The following is an 18,522-nucleotide window of genomic DNA, read 5'->3' as shown; positions in this document are numbered from 1 at the left end:
TAACACAAAATCATAAAAACACATTATGCACAAGAACATGACCCTTGTAATATTTGCACTCTAACCATCATCTATTTGCATGTACAGATATGGCTAGTACGCTAGAGTCATCCACTCCTGCCTTGGATGAGAGGTACCCTTGTTACTTTTCACAAATGTTTCACATGGTCTTTCCGGTGCTTGATTGTGAATGGGATTTGGTAGGTATGTTAGGATGTGAGAGGAATTTCGAGGAGTTAGAGTGGTTGATATGTCTCTTGACCACAACTGATCCATACTTAGTAGAGAGTGTTTCTCCCATTGCACAAACCTACCCTTTTGACCAAGATGAATATATACGTCTAGTGACCTTCTTAGTAAACATGGGTACCTATGATGAAGAAGAAGATTTACATGACTATACGGATGGCACAAATGGTCTCATGGATGATGACTTTGTTTATCTCGACGACGAGGATAGGGGTTTAGCCTTAGGGTTTCTCCCCAATCTCTACAATATCGTATTCCCTTGACTCTCCAGGGGAAGTGCAAATAATTAGGTTAGGATTCCTTATGTTTTTTTGTTGTGTTCAATAAGTGTTGGTACCTTTTTCCACTGATATGCCTCCTAGAGGCATTCTTTGTGTTTCTTAGTGTGTACAGGAACGTGTTGCTGTTGTTAGGATTTGGAACTTCATGGGATCTTTCTCTCATCCACTTTTCAAATCAAGTCCGACCATCAACACAAACAGGTGTTTCTTGTCCATTAGCATTGCCCCTTATCTTTTTTGCATCCATGTTTGTCTGCTTTAATTGTAATTGGTAGCATAATATTCAGTGCATTTTCTTAGTATCAAACATTAAATTCAATGTAAATTTTTGTCATAATCACTTGTCTAGGTTTAAAAATCAAGCAGTCCGAATAAGCTAGTTTGACCAAGCTAGGCGTTAGAGATCTTTTCTTAATACCATGGGGAATGCCTTCCTAATAATCAATGGTTACTTAGGTTCTTAATCCAATTTAGGCAGCATTGTGTAAAATGTACTAGGGCTTTCTAGTGGGCTTAGTCCCTATTGACCTTTAGCTTAAGTATTATAAAGGGAGTTTACTAGTGTGATGAACCTGGGGAGAATAACAATGTTATATGACTCCCCAAAGTTACAAAATTAAAATGCTGAAAATGAACAAACAAAAACAAATCAAAGTGCCACAATGTAAAATCTTAAGCTGGAAGAGAAATCTCAGCTTGATTTGGTACTTCACTCACATGTATCGCCTATGGTACTAGAGCCCTAGAGGTTCCCAGTGTGGGCGCTTTTCCTTAAAAAGCAAAAAACCCAAGGCATACAAAGTAAGCACACACATCAAAATTGAGTCACTGTGAAAAGACTTTGGGGGGTCAAAGAAAAAAAAAGGTAAATCAGTCCGGCGATGATTTCATGAGAAATTCCTTTTATCATAGCTTAACTACAAGGTCTTCTAGGTATAGCCTCTGGTCAGCCCTCGAACATGAAATACTTGGCTCCCGCGATTAAACAACTTAATTCACCAGAGAAAATTGAGAAGCTTACCCATGGTATTAATAGTCAATCTTTAGTGCCTTTCGACCATTAAATTAACGACCCCATACTTGTTTAATTTTTTACCTTTATAGCTGTTTATGCATTTGATTATATTGCAATTTAATGTTTATTGCTGACAAATAGTTTAAAATTCTGTTACCAATCAAATTGTCTGTCTACAACTGCATATGCTTTTTAATTGATTATGAGAATGCAATTATTGAGCCAATGCTATTTGATTTTGTAGTGACTGAAGGAAGCTAAGGACATTCATCTCAAAAGCTCTTCCACCTCGATGAATAAGCTTCAACTCAATAGCTTCCGAGGACGGAATCTACATCAGGAAGGGGGGCATATTAACCCTCACACACATTCCTATCACCTACGACAGACATTGTATTATTTATTTGGTAGAGTCAGGTACCAGGATTGTCGATCCAATAGGAAAAGGGTAAGAGTGATATCGATGAGAGACACACTCTAATTGGAACATTCAAGGGATTAGTTGGCTAAGCATGGGTGCCCAAGTGTGAATGGGGCGAGCTCATATAAAAGTCAACTAAACCTAAAATTCACTCATTCTCTCATTTATGCAATTGAAGAGTGCTCTTGCTCCATCTCCATCTTCTTCTTCTTCATCTCCTTGTGTGTGTGTGTGTGTATGCTCACTGAGAGAGAGAGAGAGTGTGTGTGTGATCGAGCATTGCGACGGCACGATGGCGGCGAGACAGTTGAGCGCGGTGTAGCGGCATCTCCCTCTTCTTCGCGGCGAGGAATCCTCCACGACAGGAAGCGTAGAGCAGTGAGTGACACACCAACGCCATCTTTGAGCTTACTAGTTTAGGCTTGTTGTGTGCTTGGAGCCATTTGTGGTTCGCACAGAGTGTATCGGCAAGTTCCTTGCATTGACACGTGCGACATATGCGCACATGCTTCTTTGCAATACTCTGAACAAAGAATAAATGATCATGCAATCTTCTTACGGCAAATCAGAGAAAATCCAGTCGTGGCCTCGATCAAAGGAATAGATGAAGTATACAAGGCACTAGAAAAGAAGAACAAGGACCTCGAGTTAGAATTAAAGCTGGAGCGATCACACCGCAGGGACATGGCATTGATGCGAGTCCAGAGAGAAGATGAGCTCCTAAAATAAATAGCAGAGCTCAAGAGAGTTAACCAGCTCCTAAGGGAAGGAAAGTCGGATACGCAGGAAGAGGCAGGCACTTCAGAGCCGCCGCAGATAGATATATCCTCGGTCTCATTTGCTGAGTTTGAGACACAGTCCACGAATGAGCCGAGTGGTGAAGAGGATTTTCATATTACCATTACAGATGCAGACACAGTACCTATGATCCAGCTATCAAAAGCTGAAGAGGACGCACTGAAAGAGAAGATCACCCAAGAGATGGATGAGCAGTGGAAAGCCATGATGATTAAGAGTTGAGAGTTCTACACTCTGTCAACGTCACTCAACTCACTCCTAATCAGATCAATGCGCTACAGTGCATTCGTCTACGGACAAAGCACCTTTTGAGATTGTTGAAGGCGGCAAAAAGGTTCCTCCCCTCTCATAAAAGTGGAACTACTACAAGTATAAGAGAGGCTCTACAAAGACGTGCAAGAAGATGGCGTAGACAAAGACCACCCAGAGTAGAGGTTGAGTTGGTTGAACAAGAATCCAAGGTATCTGATTCTGTTCACAAGAGCACCTGCAGCCCTACAAAGAGATTCTACTTTTTGTCCAGTACCGAGAGTAAGGACATGGCAAGAGCATGAGGCACTGACAAAGAAGAGGCCAGCCTGGTTGAACTACCCCAGACTGCAAGCTCCAAAGAAAGGACAAGTCGGAGAGGAATATATGGTGAAAACCCTAACGGGCGCCATGTCTTTCTTCAAGAGTCTACCAGATCTTTCATGCGCAATGTTATACAAGATATGCCAGATGCTCACTTGTATTGAAGTTTTTCATGAGCCAGAGCAAGCAGACACCCCGTGGATGTCATTCCTCGAGGGAAATAAAGGGTTATGTTATAATCTAAGTGGTCATCCTTCCGAAGAAGTACTCTATGGCTTCTACGCCCGGTGTATGTTCTTGCCATCACATGATATGTTGGCGTTCGAGGAAGCTTTCTACACTGGATTCTTCACTTGGCGAACAAAGATCATTGTGCCAATGATCAACAACCTTCCCTCAAGATTTGTCGGCTACTCAGTGGTAGAGCTGAAGAACAGAGTGACCATGCAATTTCTGCAAGTGCTAGATAAAGAAAGTAAAGTCAAATACCAGAAAGCACTGAATGCGCTTAAAGACATGGTTTCATATGCAATCTTCGTCAGTGTTTCTCCCCCTCCAATGTACTTTGGCTTGTCCATGCCCAAGCTGACCACTTGCTCATACAGATATTGGGTGTAATTTACTTTTTTGAGCATAATGCTTTTCGATGCCAAGGCTATGATAGTAGCCATTGCATGGTGAGAGTTGTGTATTTTTGGGGCCTCTTGCTACAAACATGGAAGTATTGGTCGTAAAGCTTGCAGCTCTTGGGCCCACCAGGTCTTCAAACGTCTGATTGGGCTTCTTTTGGGAGTAGGACTTTACTTCATCTCTTCTTTCTCTAACGAAGCTTTCCTTATTGTGGAGCCCCAATGCATCCTACTACGGTTTGAGGGGTAATCACAGTCTCTGTCTTCTATCCATCCAAAGCAGTAATCACTGTCTTGTTGTCTTTTTGGATTGAGCTGACTAGCTCGTAGACTCTTTGCATATCCACACCCGCTAGTGGTGCTGTGAAGAAGTTGTATAAATATGCTCTTTCCAACTGGGTGAGGATTTCTTTTTTGTTTGAATATTCTAACATTTCTCATGGATTCATTGGGATATCCACTATGTTTCCTTGCGAGTCTCTGAAGGTACCTTGATACACTACCAATCCTTCCCTTTCTAGTGAGGCCTCATCTACCAAAGCCTTGGCTGGCTTTAGTGTCTCTTCTAGCAGTATGTAAGGCTCACTGGCTACAATAATGTCCTTCAAGGACATCCTCTTCTTCTTTGCTGGTGATTTACTAGCTTCGATTGATCCTGTGGGCACTCCAAGTGCAAAAGTTAGAGTTGTCTTAGAAAATCTTGCATTTTCTCAGTTTCTAGATATCCAAATGACTTCAAAATTGAAACATGAGCTAATTAGGGCCTAAGGGTACAATGCATGTGGTCATAACTACATTTTGGGTGCAGATTTATGCTGTGAGACATCATATGCGTATAATGTGAAGGTGCTCAAAACTGAATGATATTTCATATGTGCATAGCTCTTATCATGTACATCATAAATATATGCCTGAATGCCAGCCATCAACCCGAAGATTATTTCAGCCCATAAAGCTGTGTCAAGGGACGACACAAGCAAGGAGGGGAGAATCTTAGCAGCAAGCTAACACAGATACCATTTTTCAGAGTTCTCTTTGTAAAACATTTATTTTTTGATGAATCGGGAATATTGTAACTCCTATTTTCTCGGATAAACTCTGTAATGAATGAGCCGGGGCTATAAGTTTTCAAATTGTATCAACCTGTCATTTCCCAGATTTGGTAGAACTCCAGATTATTAGTTTTGACCACCCAAAAACCTTGGCTAAGGTATAAAAGCCAATTTCTGTAAGTTTTTTATAAGTTTTTGAATAAGAAATACACAGCGTGAGCTAACGACTCACTCCTCTCCTTCTCGCGCTTCCTACTCCCTCCCCGGTTGTCACATTGCAATAGTGTTTGTTGCATTGCAACCCAGGTAAGAGCTCTACGCATTGACGTAAGCAGTTCATAGTATTTTGTAGCTTTTGACATCGCCGACCCATGGCCTAATTTCATCATAACTAGGAATTTACACTTTCAAATAAAAAACTAAGCATAGGCGGGGTATTGGGGCATCATTGCTAAGCATTTAGATGCATTCTGGGTCAAAAACGACTAGGTCAAACATCCACTATTATTAATAATTACGATTTTGGAACTTGACCTAAAGTGCAGTTTGAAATCATAAGCATGTGTACTTAGGTCTTATAAACTTGTCCTAGAAGTTTCGTTACGCTTGGATGTCATTTGATGCTATAACGGATGTGATTTGTTTGCAGATGAGCGATTGGCTTTTGGTGATTTCAGTCACTTGAGTGTAGCCTGAGATAGATGCAAGTTGTTAGTTGTTTTTCGAGAGATTGAAACCCTCTTGTAGCCTCTATGCACTGGTCGAGTCAGCTTTATCCCATGGATTGACAAATTAATTGTGGTTCTCACTAATACTGCAATAAGATAGGATGGTGAGGTTAGACATGCGTCCCATAGAGGGGGGTGCCTTTTTCCAACTTTTCACACTGCCTGCCACCCAGACGCATTATCACATTTTTGGTCCTTTGGACAAATACCCTCCCTTCCCATGTGCACAAAGTCACCGACTTGGGCTCCAAACTTTACCAAAATAGGCCTAAAATGAGCCAATTAAAAAAAGCCCCCAAGAGGCCCTGTTGTTTTGGCTAAGGAGAGAGACGAGAAAATTTTTATTCAAGTGGATAGGGAAAGCCCTTTTCTAATAGCTACAACACATGCACACATTCTAGAGACCTCATTTTTTAGCAAGAGGGAGTACACCTCTAGTTTTGAGTGGCCATAACTCTCTCATTTCTCATCTGTTTTTTGCCTATGGATACTCTACGAACATCTCCAAAAGATGAGCTACATCATGATGCCCTTAGTTTCTCCTAATTCCAAGTATGTTTCATGTGTGAAGGGGTTGTTTATAAATTTCTACAGGTGCTTGTCACAGATGATTTCGACATTGCAATAGTTCTTCCTTCTAGCGATGTGACTCATCCAAGGCTATAGAGGAACTCGTTTTCCTTTTTGTTTGCATGCTAATTTTGTTTTGGTGCCCCCATTGAGGAGAAAGTGATCCTATGCTCCGATTTTTGTGAAATATGTCTATTCTACATGCGGAGAATGTAAAGGGGATGTGGGTCCTTATGGACAACCGCCTATGTATGTGCAAATTGTGACAGCACTTGAGGCAGTTGTGTAATTGGATTGTAGCCTTTGGAGGGTCGTGAGATTTTGTGAAGCTAAGCACTGGGGGTCAGATTACCCAGTGTGAGGTGGATTAGATACTGGAGTGATCCATCAACATCCCTTGAGCTTTCAACGTCACATGTAAGTGTTTTTGTGGCAATCAAACATGGGGACGAGTTCCCACAGTTTCATGGATTGCCTAATGAGAATGCACGGACTTTTATTGAGAAACTGAAAGTCAATTTCTTACAGCGAAATATACCAGATCAAGCTATATTGTTGCAATTGCTACAATACAGTTTACAGGATGAGGCAAAAGTTTGGTTACAAAATTATGAAGAGCTGGTGCAAGCACAAACTCCAAGGGTGGTTTTGGACAACAATCGTGTGATGCAAGATTTTTTGGCACAGTACAGATCCATTGAAGTACTCGATGAAGTTTGGCATGAAATCTTTCTTTGCTTTGTACTTTCCTGGATGATCAGTGACAACAACATATGGCCCTTCTTGATAGTTAGCCATGGTTGAAGATTATAATTAACCAAATAAAAAGGGGACGTGCTCCATGACAAACTCCATAAATCGAATGGGTTTACTCCGTCCATTGCCAGACCAAAGTGGATACATCAAGGCTCGTTCTTAAATGTAGGCCAATTTTCCTCTATGTGCTTCAGTACACGAGAGTCAGCACGTACCCACATCACATCATATGTCCATCTAGTATTTGAGTGCCATGTCATCAAAGCGGCTTTGGACTTGCACCTAAGTATGCTCTTTATTCTTGGAATGATAGAAAAGTGTCGAAGAACCTTTGCAGGGATAAATTTTCCTTGTGTGTCCTCTGTATACATGTTTGATCCACAAGTGGGACATTGTTCCAAAGTTGCATACTCATTGCAAAAAAGTATACAATCATTAGGACATGGATGTATTTTGTGATAATCCAGGCCCAAATTAGTATGAAGCTTTTTAGCGGTTGGACGGGTAGGGGACATGTGATTCCCTTCTGACAAGATTTGCTCCTTGAGAAACCTATCGTTACATAAACAAGTCAGCCCCTTGATCACATTATTGAAGTGTAATTTGCACTTTATCGTGCTTAGGATGCAATATATTTACTTGAAAAGCTATGTGCGACTGAGGCGTCAGACCACTCGTAGACAGACTGCAAATTAAGCATTGCCAACGCGGTATGGAGAACTGAGATTTTTGCACCATTGTAAAGCAGCATGCGTGCAAGAGTTTGCATCATCTCGCCCTCTTTATCGTTACTATCATGTCGTCGATATGAACGGGATGGCTGAGGTTGGTCCACAGTATTGCATTGAATGTTGTCGTCTTCTATGTTTTCAATGATGAAATCCATGTCAAAGAACGCATCTAACATCTGCTCCATCTCTACTTCTTGAAATGCCACATCAGGTATTGGTTGGGAGGATTCAGTCGATGGCTGTTTGTTTGAAAATCTTCTCTGGGATGAAGTTGGAGCAATATCTACTTGTGGAGTTTGATCTATTGTCTCTGGACCATGAGATCGATAATGCAGGTCTTGTAGTTGCTCTATCGGAAAGAGACCGTTATTGCGTATGTGTTGGTCACAGATTTTTCGTTTTTGAAAGATCTGATGCTTGCAATACGCACAAGGACACGCCATCCTATCGTCCATACTTTATCTACCAATGATGCAACAAATAATTAAAGACTCTAGTTGTTATAACTACACACTACTAACTATATGACAATATATATGACAACCTCCCATTCTCTAGCCAGACTCGATCCTCGCACACCTTGGTCTAGAGGTGCATGGAGATTAGGACCACAGGGTAATAATCTCATCTTTATTGGTCAATGACTATATATTAAGGTTGTTGAAGTCTGTCTGCGCTTTTGAAGTCCGATTGCGTTATTTTACTTCATTCATCGATTTTTGTTTGCATTTTGAAGTACACAAGGCGCTTTTGAAGTACGTTTGCATTTTTTCAACTATTTGTCACTAGCTCTAACAACCTCACATTCTCTAGCCAGGTCCGATCCCCACACACCTCGGTCTAGAGGTGCACGGAGATTAGGACCACAGGGTCAATGACTATATATTAGCGTTTTTGAAGTCTATACGTGATTTTGAAGTCCAATTGCACTAGCGCTTTTCAAACCTATAACCTAAACCTAACCTATAACCTATAACCCATAACCTAACCTAACCTATAACCTCACCTATAACATAACCAAATCGAAGTCCGTCTGCATTTTTTGAAGTCATTCTTGAAATTCGTTTGCGTCTTTTTTTACTTTTTGCCTCTAGCTCTAACCTAACCTATAATCTAAACCTAACCTAACATGACATAACTTAACCTCACCAAGTCCATTTGCGTTTTTAGAAGTACACGAGTCATCTTCGAAGTCCGTTTGTGTTTTTCTACTATTAATTTGCCGCTAGCTCTAACCCAACTTATAATCTAACCTAATCTATAACCTAAACCTAACATAACCCTAAACCTAAACCTAACCTATAGGCTAACTTAACCGAAGGCCGTTTGCGTTTTTTGAAGTACTCCAGTCATCTTTGAAGTCTGTTTGCGTTTTTTCTACTATTAATTTGCTGCTGCTAGCTCTAACCTAACATATAACATAAACCTAACATAATCTATAACCTAACCTAACCGAAGTCCCTTTGCGGTTTTTGAAGTACACTAGTCATCTTCGAAGTCCGTTTGCATTTTTTCTACTATTAATTTATCGCTAGCTCTAACCTGACCTATATTCTAGCATAACTTGTAACCTAAACATAAACCTAACCTATAATCTAACTTATAACCTAACATAATCGAAGTCCGTTTGCGTTTTTTGAAGTACACGAGTCATCTTCGAAGTGCGTTTGCATGCATTTTTTCTACTATTAAATTGCCGCTAGCTCTAACCTAACATAACCTATAACCTAAACCTAACCTATAACGTAATCTAGCATAACCTCTAACCTAATCTAACCTATAACCTATAGCCTAACATAATTGAAATCCGTTTGCATTTTTTTTTACTATTTGTCGCTAGCTCTAACCTAACCTATAGCCAACACAATTTTGCATTGAATAGTGTGTATTCTAATCCAACGTGAGGAGTGATACCCTTATCCAGAGTGAGAGAGAGTCTTAGGGCAATTGACTTGACAATAATTTTGTAAGCTATATACTGACATCATGGTTATGAGCCGCCAATGTTTCAGTTGGGAGCATCATATTTTTTTCGAACCAAACCTATAACCTAAACATTAGTTAACTTAACTTATAACCTAACTTAACATTTTACGTATATACAACCTATAACCTAACCTATATACAACCTATAACCTAACTTATAACCTAACTTAACATTTTACGTATATACAACCTATAACCTAACCTGTTGCCTAAACCTAACCTATAATCTAGCTAACCTAGCCTATAACCTATAACTTAACCTAACCTATAACTTAAACTAACTTAGAACCTAACCTATAAGTTAATCTAACCTAATTAACGTCCTATAACCGAACCCAACCTAACCTATAACTTAACATAGCCTATAAGCTAACCTAACCTAACCTATAACCTAAACCTAATCTAACTTAACCTATGACCTAACTTAGCCTAACGTATAATTAACCTAACTTATAACCTATAACTTATTAACATATAACCTATACCTTAACCTAACCTATAATTTAAACTAAACCTAATCGAAATCTATAATCTAAACCTCATCAATTGTATAATTTTGAAAACGACATAATTCAAAACGAAATTTCTTCAAAACATAATTTCAAAACAAGATTTTTTCATAGCATAATTTCGAAACAACATAATTCCAAAACAACATGACGAGATGGTAGCGTAATTTTATAACATAATTCCAAAGCATAATTTTGAAATAAAATTACCCCAAACCATAATTTCACAACACAAATCATAATTTCAAAACAAATTTTTTCCAAAGCATTATTTCTAAACAAAATGGCATAAAAACCTAAAGCATTGAAAGTCTAAAGCATGAAATTTTATTTTGTCAATCTACAAATTAATTTAAATTAATTTAATATGCATCAAAATTTTGAGCTCTCAAATACGGCCTATTTGAGCAATAAAAGGTCTTGTATACGTCCTTGAACCTGCAAAACCGCATGCACACACACACACACACACACACACTATGTTAAACCTAAACCCTTAACCTATAAGCAAACTTGAAAGGAATCTCACCTTGGGGCTAGAGAGTAGTCCACAAGCAAGATTTTCACTTCCGGAAAGTTGTTAGGCGCCAGATCTGCACGATAGGTGAGGAGGAGGAGGGCAAGAGAAGAGGCACAGAAACTAAAGAAATGCACAGAGAAAGTCCTACACGTTCGTTTTTTGCAGGGTCCGTCAATACAGGTATCGGTTCAGACGTCAAAAAACTCATCTATACAGGCGTCGAAAGAGATCGATATATGCGTCGAAAGAGATACCGATATCTGCATCGAAAATTCAAAAATGAATTTTTTTTTTTAATTCATTTCCCTCTATACTTACCTACACATAAACCGACCCTCGCCATTGACGCCGAAATTTAAGCGACCTCTTGTAGTGATAGAATGGTTTTCTTGATCCAAATGTTTGTTTGTTAGCATATCACCACAAGGTCTAGCTATGTTACATTTTAAAAGTGTATTTATTAAGCAACACATGCCGTTTACACACGACACCTTCATGCATGCATCAGTACATCCGTACTCATCTTTTAGGGGACATGGAAGCATAAAGCTGTATTTTTTCCTTTTACTTATTCTTCTTTTTTTATGGGGACTTCTATATATATATCTTTTGAAAAAACTGACCCATGTTATATGTGATTGCTTTCAGAACAAATCCGCCAAGTCCTTAGTTTTTTTTTTAATGGCAGAATTTTCCCTTTTTTTTGTTTATTTTATCCAAAAAAAATGACCGTTCACCCATGGCGACCTCAAAACGAGGATTTTTATGAATCCTTTAACTAACATATATAGTGTAGTATGAGCTTAATATATTGCTAAACCTCAGCACGTATTAGTGCTTTCCAACATACGTTGTTTATTATCAGCATACCAATGTTTAGCAATCTAAACATTTTTGTAGTATATTTTTATAGTCAACATGCCTTGAAATATCTATACCCAACAATGTATTTTGTGCTCCATTCATCAATACAAAAATGCCTTTCGTAGCTATTTATGAATATGAACATATTAAGCAATTTACAGAGACTACAATCTTTTCTCAATACACCTCAAACGGAGAAGCTACCTAGTTTTGTGAAGCTCCATCCATGGCTCCGATCGTGAAGTTGTTTTTGGATGTGTTTTCACCTTGGTTGAGCGCCTCCACGAGATCACTTGATCCGAGCCGTATCGCCCAAACTATATATGTAGTGGTCGATTGGGTGTATGGTCTACCCAAGTAGTTGTGTGTGTTGGTGTATCGCTCTTATGGGGTGTGTGTGTGTGTGTGTGTGTGTGTGTGTGTGTGTGTGTGAGAGAGAGAGAGAGAGAGAGAGAGAGAGAGGGAGCATCATGTATAGGTAGCAAAGCAGGTAGGCTCTCAGCTATAGGGTGCACTTCAGAGCGTGTGAGTAAGAAAGGCCAATTGCAGAAGCTTACCACAATTTTGGGGTGAGGTTTTCAAAGCGCAAGCTGTGCGTTTTTATATCCGCCCGGTGGTTTGAGATAAGCTTGTGGCGATTTAAAGCACGCCAAGTGTGTTAGATATCGAGCTATGCTATATAAAAGTTTTTTCCATCCTGAAGTCATAAAGTCTCTTAGAAAAAATTCCCCAAAGATTGTCAAAATTATAATTCCATGACGGAGCGCTCTGTGGTTGACCAAGCATTCGTAGATAGGAGTCATTTCCTAGTAGAGAGACATGAGGCGTCAATTCTATGTCATAGGTCAAGCACTCTAACTTAATGTAAAATACTAAGGATTCATGCCAGGAGCTATTTTTGTTGAATTAGTTTCATATAAAATTCACAAAGGAGAAATTTGAAAATAATAAACATGAGTCATCTTCTTGTCAACCCAAGACTCTATAGCTGGTCGCGACATCAACCAACTTGCTAATCCATGTAATTGACTCGGTCTGTTATGGAGTAACTAAAGTTTAGCATCAAAAATTTTAATTAAGAATGCCAAAATATTTTCGCATTTAATTTAAAATCAACCAGCATCCACTCTATGTCAGTGATTATAGAGTTATCCACTAAAATTGTACAGTCATTTGAAGAGAGAGAGAGAGAGAGAGAGAGAGAGAGAGAGAGAAATAGAGAAAGAATTTCTTTATATAAAAAGCCCCCCCGTTTAATGATCCTAGGGAAAAGCGACGAAGAGAGAGAGAGAGAGAGAGAGAGGGGGGGGGTGGAAGAGAGAATTAGAGAGAGAGAGAGAGAGAGAGAGAGAGAGAGAGAGAGAGAGAGAAATAGAGAAATAATTTTTTAATATAAAAAAGCCCCCCCCCCCCCCCCCCCCCCCCCGTTTAATGATCCTAGGGAAAAGCGAAGAAGGAAGAGAGAGAGAGAGAGAGAGAGAGAGAGAAAGAGAGAAGATGTTTATAGATAAGGCCGTGTATATTGATCTTTGGGGAAGAGAGAGAGAGAGGGGGGGGGGGGTGGAAGAGAGAATTAGAGAAAGAGAAAGAGAGAGAGGGAAGAGGGAGTGTTTGGAGAGAGAGAGAGAGAGAGAGAGAGAGAGAGAGAGAGAGAGAGAGTTGGAAAAGGAGATAGAGAGAGAAATTAAGGGGAAGAGAGAGGTAGAGTCCTTTGAGAGAGGCAGATAGGAAGAGAGAGTGTGGAAGGGAATGACGGATAGAGTGAGTTAGGATAGGAGGAAGGAGGGGAGGATAGATAACATAGGATAACATAGGGAGAAGAGAGAGAGAGAGAGAGAGAGAGAGAGAGAGAGAGAGAGAGAGAGAGAGAGAATGAGAGGACGAGATAAAGATATATAGAGAGAGAAAGAGTAGAGAAGAGAAAGAAAGTAATAGGAAGAGCGGTAGAGAGAGAGAGAGAGAGAGAGAGAGAGAGAGAGAGAGAGAGATAGTGACCTCAACCTGCATGGTTCTCTATTGGATATACTTGATGATAGAGAGGTTTAATGTTTGAATTTGAGTGTGATGAATGTCTATAAATATAGGCTTGGGTGTTAGCTAAATTATATCTAGCCACTAAGGTTGAGAAGTTCCTCCCAGCGATGGCTTCCTCTTCATCCTTGCAAGGTGAGTTTGTTCTTGAATACTATTTGTGGTGAGCCTTTGTTGCTTGATTTGAAACTGAAATGCTCGTCTCATTCACTCTTGCCTCTGCTTTGCCGAACTGAGAAGGTAAACCCTACTGCTGATTTGAACTGCTTAGGTTTCCATGTCTACGTGTGCCATTTTTCCCGTTGCTTTTGACGTGAAGCTTTGCATGCATCATGAATACTATAGCACTTGGACCTGTATGCATGCATTATTCTTTCTCCTTGTGCTGATAAGACATGCATCCTTTTTGCAAACAAAGGTCACTAGCCGTGCTTGTAAACAGTTTTGAACTACTGAGTGTTGGAATTAGGGTTGCAGAGAAACACACACAGCTTGGAGAAGACAAAGGAAGCTCAAGGCACACAATAGAGAGTGTGTTACTTAGTGTGCAATGGAAAGATAGATAGCCCTTGAGTGATGGGCGTATATACAATGCACGGGGGAAAAAACCTCCTAAAGAGGGAAAAAGTGCCCCGGCGGTCCTAGTGTGTTCACACACATCACTACCACATGTATATGGTAACAAATCCCCCCTGGAGTGATGCGGTGAACGAGAGCTGGCACATGAGTAAAGGGAAGTGCCATGCCCTGAGGACAGGATCAGTCCACAAAGGGGAGTAAGCCCAAAGCTTTGCGGAAAGCTTCAAGCTTCTCATGAGACAATGCCTTTGTGAAAAGATCTGCAAGGTTGTCCTGTGTTGGCACATAAGCCAAGCTGATCTCTCCTGCTGAGAGCCTCTCCCTGACATAGTGGTAATGCACCTCAATGTGCTTTGTGCGAGCATGAAAAACTGGGTTCCTCGCAACTACCCATGCGCTGTGACTGTCAATGTAGATAGTGTTGGCAGTGTCCTGTCCAACACCCAAATCAGCCATAAGGCGTCTGAGCCATACACACTCAACCGTAGCTGTGAAAACTGCCCTGTACTCAGCCTCACAACTCGAAGTGGCCACAGTAGGTTGCTTCTTGCTCAACCATGATATACATGAACTGCCAAGCATGAAACAAAAACCACTTGTGGACACTCTCGTGTCAAAACAACCAGCCCAATCTGAGTCCGAAAAAGCATGTAAGTCAGGCGGCAATGATCCCCCCTTGGGATAAAACAAGCCAAGATGTAAAGTGCCACTAAGGTAGCGGAAAATCCTCTTGACAGCCTGCCAATGCTTAGACCCTGGGCTATGCATAAATCTGCTGACCTGTGAGACTGCAAACTGAATATCCGGCCTCGTGTTGTATACATAAATGAGGCAGCCAACAGCAGTTTGGTAAAGAGTGACATCAGCAGGATCACCAGCATCATGTAGACTCAACTTCAAACCTGTTTCCATGGGAGTGGCAATAGGTTTGCAATCCTCAAGTCCAAACTTACATAGCACTGTCTCTATGTAACTTTTCTGACACAAGGCAATACCACCATCACACTGCTTAAACTGTATACCCAAATAATGATACAACAACCCCAAATCTTTCATCTTGAAAGTAGCATTCAAATCAGCCTTAAATTCAGCAATATGTCTCTCATTTGGTCCAGTGATCAGCAAATCATCAACATAAAGAACCACGATGAGAAATACATCACCCTCACGATTTACATACAATGTGCTTTCTGTTGGACTGTTACGAAAGCCTTGTTTGACCAAATGAGTGTCAGCTTTCTCATACCAAGCACGAGGAGATTGCTTCAACCCATACAAAGCCTTGTTACATTTGCACACTTTGTCCTCTTGTCCTTTTATGACAAAACCGCGAGGCTGCGTTACATTAACTTCCTCAAATATGTCACCATTCAAGAAAGCAGTACCAATGTCTGATTGATGTACATCCCAACCAAAATGAGCTGCCAATGCACATACAAAACGCACAGTAGTCATACGACAAGTGGGAGAAAAAGTCTCTTCATAATCTATGCCTTTTTGCTGTGCATAACCCTTTGCAACAAGTCGAGCCTTATGGCGATCGATCTCACCATCCGACTTGCGTTTCAACTTGTAAACCCACTTCGTACCAATGGCCTTTTTGCCAAGAGGCAAATCACATAAAGTCCATGTGTCATTTTCTATAAGTGCATCATATTCTGATTGCATGGCAGCCATCCAATTTTCTAAATTTTGTGCTTCATCAAAAGTCAGAGGCTCCTCAACATCATGTAAGCTAGACACAGCCAAAGCATAACAATCTGATGCATAAGATGCATGGCGAGAGCCTGAACGAGTACGACTAGACAAAGGTGCATCCAATTTACTGTCACGCAAAGTGTGCACCAGCCATTTTGGCATACCTCTAGCCTGCTCATTTTCAGCCCTTTCCTCATCAAGTACATCATGTACATCTGCATCAGTAATAGGCTGATCTACGACATTTTCATAAAGCCCCATAGGCTGTACATTTGCCTCATTGGAACTTACATTCGTATTTCCACCACTGAAAAGAGGCAACAAAGTGTCATAAATGTCTTGTGAGCTTACATTACTGTCTCTAGTACATGACAGCAAGGGCTGAACAGAATCTTCCACAAACACTACATCCCGTGAAACCAGAATACGTTTTGTTTGCGGATGATACAACCTGTAACCTTTGCTTTCAGCACTGTAACCAATCAAAATACATTTGACAGCCTTATCATCCAATTTTCTGTGCTGCACTTGTGGCACCAAAGCATATGCCAAACAGCCAAAAACACGCATGTGCTCAATAGAAGGCTTTCTATCATGCCATGCTTCATATGGAGTAATAGACTGCAAAGCTTTCGTAGGACACCTATTAAGTACATAAGTGGCACACATGATGGCCTCAAGCCAAAAAGAATGTGGTAAAGCTTGACTTTTGACCATACATCGTGCCATTTCCGTCAGTGACCTGTTTTTCCTCTCAGCAACACCATTTTGCTGAGGCGTATAAGGCACTGTAAATTGGTGTTTTATCCCACGACTAGCCAGAAATGCATTAAATTCATGAGACATATACTCCCCCCCTCGATCGGAACGGAGGGTGCCCATAGTACATTTCGAGACATTTTCAGCCATAGCCAGAAATTGTTTGAAGCACATAAAAACTTTGGACTTCGCTTTAAGCGGAAATACCCATGCATGCCTAGAGTAATCATCAATGAAAGTCACGAAGTACAGGTAATTGCCCAAGGACGGAGTTTGCATGGGCCCACAAACATCACTATGCACAAGCTGCAACCTGCATGTGGCCCGAACTGAACCATCCTTTGGAAATTTAGAACGCTGCATCTTACCCAAAATACAGCCTTCACAAACATGTTTGACAGGTGCTTCAAGAGGTGGCAAAGAAGCAACCATATCAGATTTCTGCAAACGCAGCAAACGCAGATTTCTGCAAACGCAGCAAACTTGCAAAATTCAGATGACCAAAACGTGCATGCCAAAGTTTTGCATCTGAAATAGCCCTTGAATCTGCAACAGCATTTGCAAAATTTTGTCCACACTTGTCATACAAAGTGAGCTTATACAGCCCACAGCACAAAAGCCCAGATGCAACAATTTCATCACCAAAACTGAGATCATGAACTGTACATCTGTCATCCACAAATTTGACTACAAGTCCAAGTCTAGCAAGTGCGGATACAGACAAGAGATTCTTCTTGATCCAAGGTACATAAAGTGCATCAACAAGTGTGAAGGAACTGCCATTAGCAGCAGTGAGCACAATCTTTCCAACTCCCTGAACTGGATAAGAGGCGTTGTTGGCACAAGTGACTGAATTCCCATGAGGGACAGACTCGAGAGAGGTAAACAATTCACGATGTGAGGTAATGTGCTTTGTAGCACCACTGTCGAAATACCACACATGTGAATCTGCAGCAACTGACAAGCATGCATCATGGACAGCAGGATTGTAAGTGCACTCTACGCTAAATGCCCATTCTGTATCAACATCAGCAACACAGTCTCCTTTCACAGAAGACTCAACAATGGCTGCATTTGTAGTGGAACCAGCATTTGCAGTGGAACCACCCTCTTTCTTCTTAGCCTCTTTGGCCTTCAACTTAGGACACGACTTGATCAAGTGATCATTGGCTTTACAATAATGGCAACGCATCTTCTTTTTGCCCTTATCACCAGAATTTCCAGACGAATTGCTGCCAGCAGAAGCATTAGGAACATAATTTTTGCCACTCGCAACAGAACCATAAGAAGTGGCTGCATTGCTGTTACCACCCTTTCTTTGAGAAGCAATAAAAGCCTGTTCAACTGCACGCTGTCTAGTCCTGTTTTTTTTGGACAGTGACTCTTGCAACAGCAATGTGCATAATGCATCAAACTTGACAACTTCTGGATTTCCTTGGGTCATCAGTCTCCAAGTACTAGCAAAAGTCTGGTAGGAATCTGGTAAGGCATCAAGAACAGTCTGCATAAGGGCACTGTCTGAAATGACTTCACCTGCAGAAATAAGCTACTCATTGATATCCTTGACACTAGCAAGGAAAGTGTCTATATCATCCTCCTCATGCATAATCTTCGACTCCAGCTCTTTACGCAGCAAAGCAATTTTAGCCTCATTGCGGCTTGCATAAAGACCTGCTAGAATATCCCAAGCCTGTTTTGTAGATTTTGCTGAACGGATGTGAGGAACAATGGTGCGCTTCACAGAAAACGCAATCAACGCATGAGCCTGCGCAT

At 40.7% G+C, this 18,522-nt stretch overlaps 1 protein-coding gene across 4 annotated transcripts in view; it reads right to left on the bottom strand.

The window, feature by feature from the left end:
* Positions 1-12,300, bottom strand: part of LOC147442103 (uncharacterized) — a 47,913-nt gene extending 35,613 nt beyond the window's left edge. Inside the window, exons 1-3 of one of the 4 annotated variants that reach the window (XR_015190174.1) lie at positions 11,887-12,277; positions 10,828-11,078; positions 2,162-4,621 (exon numbers count right to left, since the gene is read on the bottom strand). The gene's annotated coding sequence lies outside the window, so the exon portion shown is untranslated. Of the gene's footprint in view, positions 1-2,161; positions 4,622-6,851; positions 7,625-10,602; positions 10,737-10,827; positions 11,079-11,886 lie in introns of those variants that run through there. The other 3 variants (XR_015190173.1, XR_015190172.1, XM_086528402.1) reach the window with 3 other exon arrangements.
* Between the last annotated feature and the right edge of the window lie 6,222 nt (positions 12,301-18,522).

This window comes from Adiantum capillus-veneris, chromosome 14 (assembly GCF_014529385.1).
Source record: "Adiantum capillus-veneris isolate H3 chromosome 14, ASM1452938v2, whole genome shotgun sequence".
NCBI classification, from domain to species: domain Eukaryota; kingdom Viridiplantae; phylum Streptophyta; class Polypodiopsida; order Polypodiales; family Pteridaceae; genus Adiantum; species Adiantum capillus-veneris.
The sequence above is the reverse complement of the archived record's forward strand: the minus strand, read 5'-3'. Positions and strand labels throughout refer to the sequence as shown.